Source organism: Balaenoptera ricei, chromosome X (assembly GCF_028023285.1).
Source record: "Balaenoptera ricei isolate mBalRic1 chromosome X, mBalRic1.hap2, whole genome shotgun sequence".
Taxonomy (NCBI): domain Eukaryota; kingdom Metazoa; phylum Chordata; class Mammalia; order Artiodactyla; family Balaenopteridae; genus Balaenoptera; species Balaenoptera ricei.
The window spans coordinates 63,280,808-63,288,445 of NC_082660.1; the positions used below are offsets into that span (position 1 = coordinate 63,280,808).

Sequence of the window (7,638 nt, forward strand, 5' to 3'; positions counted from 1 at the left end):
ATGCAGCTCAATATCAAAAAAATAAACAACCCAATCCAAAAATGGGCAGAAGACCTAAATAGACATTTATCCAAAGAAGATATACAGATTGCCAACAAACACATGAAAGGATGCTCAACATCACTAATCCGTAGAGAAATGCAAGTCAAAACTACAGTGAGGTATCACCTCACACCAGTCAGAATGGCCATCATCAAAAAATCTACAAACAATAAATGCTGGAGAGGGTGTGGAGAAAAGGAATGCCTCTTGCACTGTTGGTGGGAATGTAAATTGATACAGCCACTATGGAGAACAGTATGGAGGTTCCTTAAAAAACTAAAAATAGAACTACCATACGACACAGCAATCCCACTACTGGGCATATACCCTGAGAAAACCATAATTCAAAAAGAGTCATGTACCAAAATGTTCATTGCAGCTCTATTTACTATAGCCAGGATATGGAAGCAACCTAAGTGTCCATCAGCAAATGAATGGATACAGAAGATGTGGCACATATATACAATGGAATATTACTCAGCCATAAAAAGAAACGAAATTGAGTTATTTGTCGTGAGGTGGATGGACCTAGAGTCTGTCATCCAGAGTGAAGTAAGTCAGAAAGAAAAACAAATACCGTATGCTAACACATATATATGGAATCTAAAAAAAAAAAAGGTTCTGAAGAACCTAGGGGCAGGACAAGAATAAAGACGCAGATGTAGAGAATGGACTTGAGGGGGAGGGGTAAGGGTAAGCTGGGACGAAGTGAGAGAGTGGCATGGACTTAAAAATACTACCAAATGTAAAATAGATAGCTAGTGGGAAGCAGCCGCATAGCACAGGGAGATCAGCTCAGTGCTCTGTGACCACCTAGAGGGGTGGGATAGGGAGGGTGGGAGGGAGACACAAGAGGGAGGGGATATGGGGATATACGTATACGTATAGCTGACTCACTTTGTTATACAGCAGCAACTAACACAGCAATGTAAAGCAATTATACTCCAATAAAGATGTTAAAAAAAAAAAAAAGGGAAGCTCCTCCTCTTGACGATGGTAAGAATCCAATATGGAGTAAATCGGTGGAGTGGAGAGATGTAGCTCAGTGGGGTACCCTGCAGCGCCTCACAGGCGCAGCTCCCCCAAAACCGTGATTGGTCTGGCCTGGGTGGGGGAGGGGGGCAACCCGGGACTGAGCCCCCTCCGGCAGCTGGCCCTCTCCTTCTTCTCTCAGCACTCCCCGGCTCTCAGCAGCACGCTTGTTTTTCCACCCAAATCGCTCCCTTCTCCGCTCTACCCGCTCCCAAGTCCCCAGAGCCCCTGCCGGCCTCCACCTCCTGGCCCCATGGTGCTCAGTCCCCGCCCCCGCCACCTTGCCTATGCACCCCTGCCCAGGCGCTTCAGTCGCCTTGCTCTAGCCACCCCACCCCCCAACCAAATCAGGCGATCTCCAAGATGTGAATAAGGGGGAAGGGGAGCGGACAGGAAAATGAAGGCTGCCCACCGCCACAGGACAGGTATGTAGGTGAACAGGAAAATGACCAAAGAAACACACGCGGGTGAGGACAGCTATATTATGCGCGTCAAGGCTGTGGTTATGACCTCAGATGACTCCAGCGGGGGGATGGTTCCCACAGGAAGGAAGATGGGATAGGTAAGGTCACGCACCCGGATGACAAATCGGCTTTCTCATCCATGGTGAACGACAGAAAGACAAACTGGTGGTACTGGAATGCTATTTAAGAAAGGAATTGGTCTACACCAAAGCCAACCCAACCTTTCATCATTGGAAGGTCAACAATAGTAAGTTTTGACTTACTGTCTGAAGCCTTGAGTGAGGAAAGCAATCGAAGACCTTATGGAAAGCTCAACATCATCTTCCACCATCCGTAGCGAAGCTGAGCTTTGCAATGACGTTTTTACAACAGCTACAGACAGTTCTTCTATCAATAATTCGTCTCAGAAGAAGGAACAACTTATTCGGACAATCTCCTCCCTCATATCCTGTGAGCACCAGAGGATTTATACCCTGGGTCACCTCCACGACCCACACCCCACAGACCATTATCACCTGGAACAGCTGATGGCAAGGCCCTACTGCCAGGTGAGCTTCCTGGACGACTAGGAGATCGTGCACATCAACCCAGGGAGAAGACCTGGATGACGCACATTACGAGGATTACCGGCGCCGGCGAGGGACAAATACCTGAACCCCTTGGAAGACGCGGGCTCGTACCTGCGCTTCGCCAAGAACAAGGTCCTTAAGCACGACTACAATTACCCCCATGAGGACTCCTCAGACTTTGGCATCAGCGCGGGGCCAGCATGATCAAGACACAGCCATTCCGGGGCAAGTCCCGGTGGTGGAAGGAGGACAGGGAACGCTCCGAGTGGGCGGTGCGCGTACTGCCAGGACGCTTTCAACCATGAGGAAAACCGGAGGGGCCACTGTCAGGACGCGCCTGACTCCATGAGAACTTTGCTTCAAGTGGTGAGCTGTATGTGGTGAGGACAGCATGCTCTATCGCTGTATGTCGGACCCGAGGGAGACTATACAGACCTGTGCCTGTGCGATACTAGCTATGAGTTTTGCCTCCGGTGGATGGCTCTTACTGACCTGTGTTTCTTCGCCCCCTGTTCTTGCTGTTACCTACCCCTTCGAGCCTGCTACCGCTGTGGAGTGATGTGCAGGTGCTGTGGAGGGAAGCACAAAGCAGAGAGAGAGGGAGGTGGGGGAGGGGGGAGAGGGAGGGAGAGAGAGAATATGACCTCATTTTTATAAAAAATGGTCATCGTATTTGTGCGCATAAATACACACACATGAAGAAGGTGTGAAAGGTTGCACAAATTGGTACCCTCGATGTTACAAGGGGAGGGGAGGGGGATATGAAAGGGTAGATTTTTAACTTTATCTTCTTGCATTTTTTATTTCACTTGTTACAGTGAGAACATACTGTATTTGTAACTTAAAAGAAATTTTCAATTAAATAAATTTTCGAGGGAAATTTTTTCCCTCAAACCTAATTTTGCTCTTGTTCTCTGCTTGGGTGAACTGGTACCATCATTCACTTCCAAGACAAGAGACCTGCAAGTAATTCTAGATCCTTCCTTTTCTGTAATCTTCCACCCTTCCACTTAATTAGTCACCAAATCCAGATTTTAGTTCATAAATATCCTTACCTTCCTCTAATTAATAAATCCTGTCTATTCTAGTTCCTAAATCTCTTTTAAAGCCCTTCCCCTCTCTACCATCACTGCCAATAAGGCTTTTTTTAGTTCAGAACTTCATCATCTCTCGGTATTTCAATAGCCTTTAAAATAATCCCCTGTTTGACTCCTCCATCCACTCTCTCTCATATAACGCTCTCAAAATTATCTTTCTAAACAGTTATAGTGTATCACTGTTGGGAGACAAATGAATACATTTTTATTTTAATAGGCATACTTTTTTTTAATATTCTTAAGAAAATATATTAAACTCATGATTTCAAAGATATTATTGCCTAGATTTAAGAAATTAAAATGGTGAAGGTAGAATATGAATAAGTGAAGTTGGAAAACATTGGTCTATAAGGATAAAGTCCACACTCCATGAATCTTTATGATCTAGTCCCATCCTACCTTTCCAACTTTGTCATCATAAATGTACCATTTCAATTACGGAAAACTTTCTGATGGCCCCCAAACATGACATGTTCTTTCATCCCTCTCTGCCCTTCCTCATGCTGTTCTCACTCATTCTCCTTAGTAAACTCTTCCTTTTCCTTCAGTATTCAGCTCAAATATTTCTTCTGTGAGGATCTTTTTTTTTTTTTTTTGGATGTGAATGTTTATAGCAGCTTTATTCATAATTACTAGAAGCAACCAAGATGTTCCCCAGTAAGTGACTAAATAAACAAACTGTGGTACATCCAAATAATGGGATACTATTGAGGGATAAAAGGGAATGGACTATCAACCCATGCAAAAACATGGATGAATCATAAATATATATTTCTAGGTGAAAGAAGCCAGTCTGAAAAGACTACATACTGTATAATTCCATTTATATGACGTTCTAGAAGAGGCAAAACTATAGTGACAGTAAAAACATCACTGGTTTACAGGAATTTGGAGAAGAGGAGGAGGGTTGAATAGGTGAAGCACAGGGGAATATTTCTGGACAGTGAAACTATTCTCTATGATATTGTAATGGTGGATGCTTTACACGTTTTTCAAAAGCCATAGAACTTTATAGCACAAAGAGTAAAACTTAATATATGTAACTAAAACAAAAAATCATTTAGGAGATCAAGAGATACAAGGTCAGAATGCAGAATATGAAAAAAGAATCTGTGTTACAAATGTATGAAAGAACCTTCCTGAAGTGGGTGGGGGCAAAGGTGCAAACCTAAGTAACTTTGTAAATGAGTTGTGTCTAAGAATATAGGCAAAAGAGACTGTACATAAGCACTCTATTCTGGTTGATAAAGTTGTTTCCCCTGAGAGTACAGGCTAGCAATTCTGAAACCACTATACATGTATACTGGAATTGAACAATTAAGTACCTGATGGTGGATTATAGGAGCCAGTTTTCTTACTGTTGGAGTGGGAGGGTACAGATAAGCAAAGGGAAGAAGCTAAAATGATCCACAGGGTAATAGATATGAATTGGAGACATTAGTATGAACTCATATTTAGCTTAATACAGATACATGTATAAATATTTATATATATGTTGTTAAATTAATTAAATAAGGAGGCCATTAGACTGATGTGGCTTTAATGCCATGGTGGCCTATGTAAGCAGGCCAGAATCTAAGCCTATAAACGCCTCAAGGTTTCAAAATTACAGCGATAAGGACAACCAATCACAAACAGCCAACTAGACTTTAAGTAATAGCCAATCAATAATTTCCTTACTTTGCTTTTGCCTTTTCTCCACAAAAGTCTCTCCCCCCACCTCCTATAGTTAGAACGATCCCAACCACCTCCAGTTTGGCGCTGCCCAATTCAAATTGGTTTTTACTCAACCCCCCCCAAATTTTAATATGCCTCAGCTTACCTTCCAACAGCTCTGGTGTCCTTAGAGGGAAATGAAGGAGACCCTGACGGTCCTCAGGAGCAATGAGCAAACAGGTAAAGGCACCCGCTGAGCTCCTTGAGCCGCCCCCCTCCCGCTGCCTCTGGAGGTGGTGGGCAAGCTACTACCCCTTCCCAGCTCCGCAGCCTTTGCATTATGAGCTTTCAGACTCCACCTGAGTTTCTTTTTTCTGGATTGGCTCTGGAAAGCAGCAGGAGTCGACTGGGTCTGGCCCCAAAACCAGACTGGCTGAGGATTTTTTTACTGACAGCGCTCCCCATAGCACGTCTATTCTAGTACTTGCACTTTATAATATGGCAATTATTTGTTCATATTTGTGTGTTCCCCACCAAATTATGAACTCTTCCTGGACAGGGACTAAATCTTACCCAAATCCTTATCTCAAAGTCTCACCAAATACCTGGCCTAAGTAAGTACTCATAAAATTTAAGTTGAATGAAAAAATTGAAGTCTGGAACCTGGAGCCAAGGAGAACATTCCCTAATTCCAAATCTGCTTTGCATGTTACTATAGCTTCCTGTCTTCTTTTAAATATCACCCTGGTCACCTAGAAAAGAACACAAAGGCCAGAGTCATAAAGGTTTCAGGGATAGGAACAGAAGAGATTAGAAGGGTTTAAGGTGGGGCCAACCGGCACTAAGTTGACTATAATGTCGAGCCGTTTCAGTTTCTGTGGACCAAGCCTTCCTTCCTATCTTCCCTGTCTATCTGGTTTCTGACTATCTGGGGTGAGTTAAACCCACCAAGAATTTTGGCCTCAGCCTACCTCTGGGTAGCAAAAAGTGCCCTGGACAGGAGGTAACAGAATGGACATTGCTCTGCTGAGGTTTCATTTCCATGTTGACTTTGGAGCTCTCTAGACTGGTATTTCACTTCTAGATAAATCACAGTAGTTGTAAAAGTTGTTAGTGGTGGTGGGGGACAGAGAGACAGGCAAGACAGGAGAGAGAGAACTAAGATTGACTCTCATCATACAAACCTCACACAGAAAACATTTAAGCACTTTCACTTAAGGTCATCCCTAACAATAGCCCCACTTCCTGTAGTAATACTGACTGGGCAGGCAGAGAGAACTGGGGAAAGGCCGCAGGTTCCCGAAGTGACAGTCTTGGAGCAATCCCTCTATATGCCTGTTCTTCCCTTCATACTAAATATAACCCTTATGGTTTACCATCTCTGTGCGGTCTTTGGTTACAGCACCTTGACAGAGGAATTAAGTGCATAATTGGGTTGATGTTTCCAGCTTTCTAGGGGCTCCTTGTCTTGGGAAACCCCACAGATACAGTCCCCACAATCCAAGAATAGGCAATATGGCATTGACCTGCCATAAAACTGTTAATATAAAAGGGTTTTTATTGAAAATTAGTTTTTGCTTTTTTAGTTATTGTTTGGGGAGTAGGAAATGGTGCCAATAAAGAAGCAGTAGAAAAAAAGGGAACCTAAGTCCCTTTACTAAGCTTTTCTTCCTTTAGCCACTTGATTCTGAAAGCCAGACAGGATTAAGCAAATGCGTGGACAGGGGTTGGGGGTTGGGGAATGGCTCCCTATAGAAAATGTAAAGGTACACGGCAGACGTAGAACTACAAATCTGAGAGCTCACTAAGCATTAATATCCAATATTTTAGAAGATGCTTATCATTTTATTTTTTTAATTTTTATTTTATTAGTTTTTAAAATAAATTTATTTATTTATTTTTGGCTGCGTTGGGTCTTCATTGCTGTGTGAGGGCTTTCTCTAGTTGTGGCGAGCGGGGGCTACTCTTCGTTGTGGTGCGTGGGCTTCTCATTGTGGTGGCTTCTCGTTGCAGAGCACGGCTCTAGGCACATGGGCTTCAGTAGTTGTGGCACGTGGGCTCAGTTGTGGCTCGTGGGCTTTAGGCACGTGGGCTTCAGTAGTTGTGGCACACGGGCTTAGTTGCTCCACGGCATGTGGGATCTTCCTGGACCAGGGATCGAACTCGTGTCCCCTGCATTGGCAGGTGGATTCTTAACCACTGTGCCACCAGGGAAGTCCAGTATTCATTATTTCTAAAGTTGGAGTCACCAACATTTCAGATGATTAGATTCCACCTTGGGTTCTACCAGAGCCTAGCTGATCTGGAGGAATAGAAATACCCAATCCAGCCCCCTCTAGCTTTCCTGTTTCACCTAAGAAGGGGTGGGGGTGTGGAATGAAAAAGCACTTATAAAGATTACAGCCCAGGAAATAGGAATATAGAATCCTTCCCATCTTCTGATATCATACCACCACATCAGTAAGACTCCTGTATAAAGCAGGGAATTACAATGGAAAGAACAGCACATCTCAGACCTTATTTAAGGACTCTCTAGGGAAACTCAAAGATGACAGGGGAGACAAAAAAACAGACACTGTAGGAAATTTTACCTCTGACACAGCTACAGCAAACAGTAAACTCAGCCTAACTCCTAGCCAAATAAACATAAAATCTCACACTACATGCCAATTTACCTGAGTTCCTTTTACCCAGTACATCATATGTCTACCCTTCAACAACACATTACAAGGCATACTAAAAGGCAAAAAACACAGTATAAAGAGACAGAGCAAGCAT

At 43.6% G+C, this 7,638-nt stretch overlaps 1 pseudogene; it reads left to right on the top strand.

The window, feature by feature from the left end:
- Positions 1–1,519: 1,519 nt before the first annotated feature.
- On the top strand, positions 1,520–5,092 carry LOC132357865 (sprouty-related, EVH1 domain-containing protein 2-like; annotated as a pseudogene).
- Positions 5,093–7,638: the final 2,546 nt, after the last annotated feature.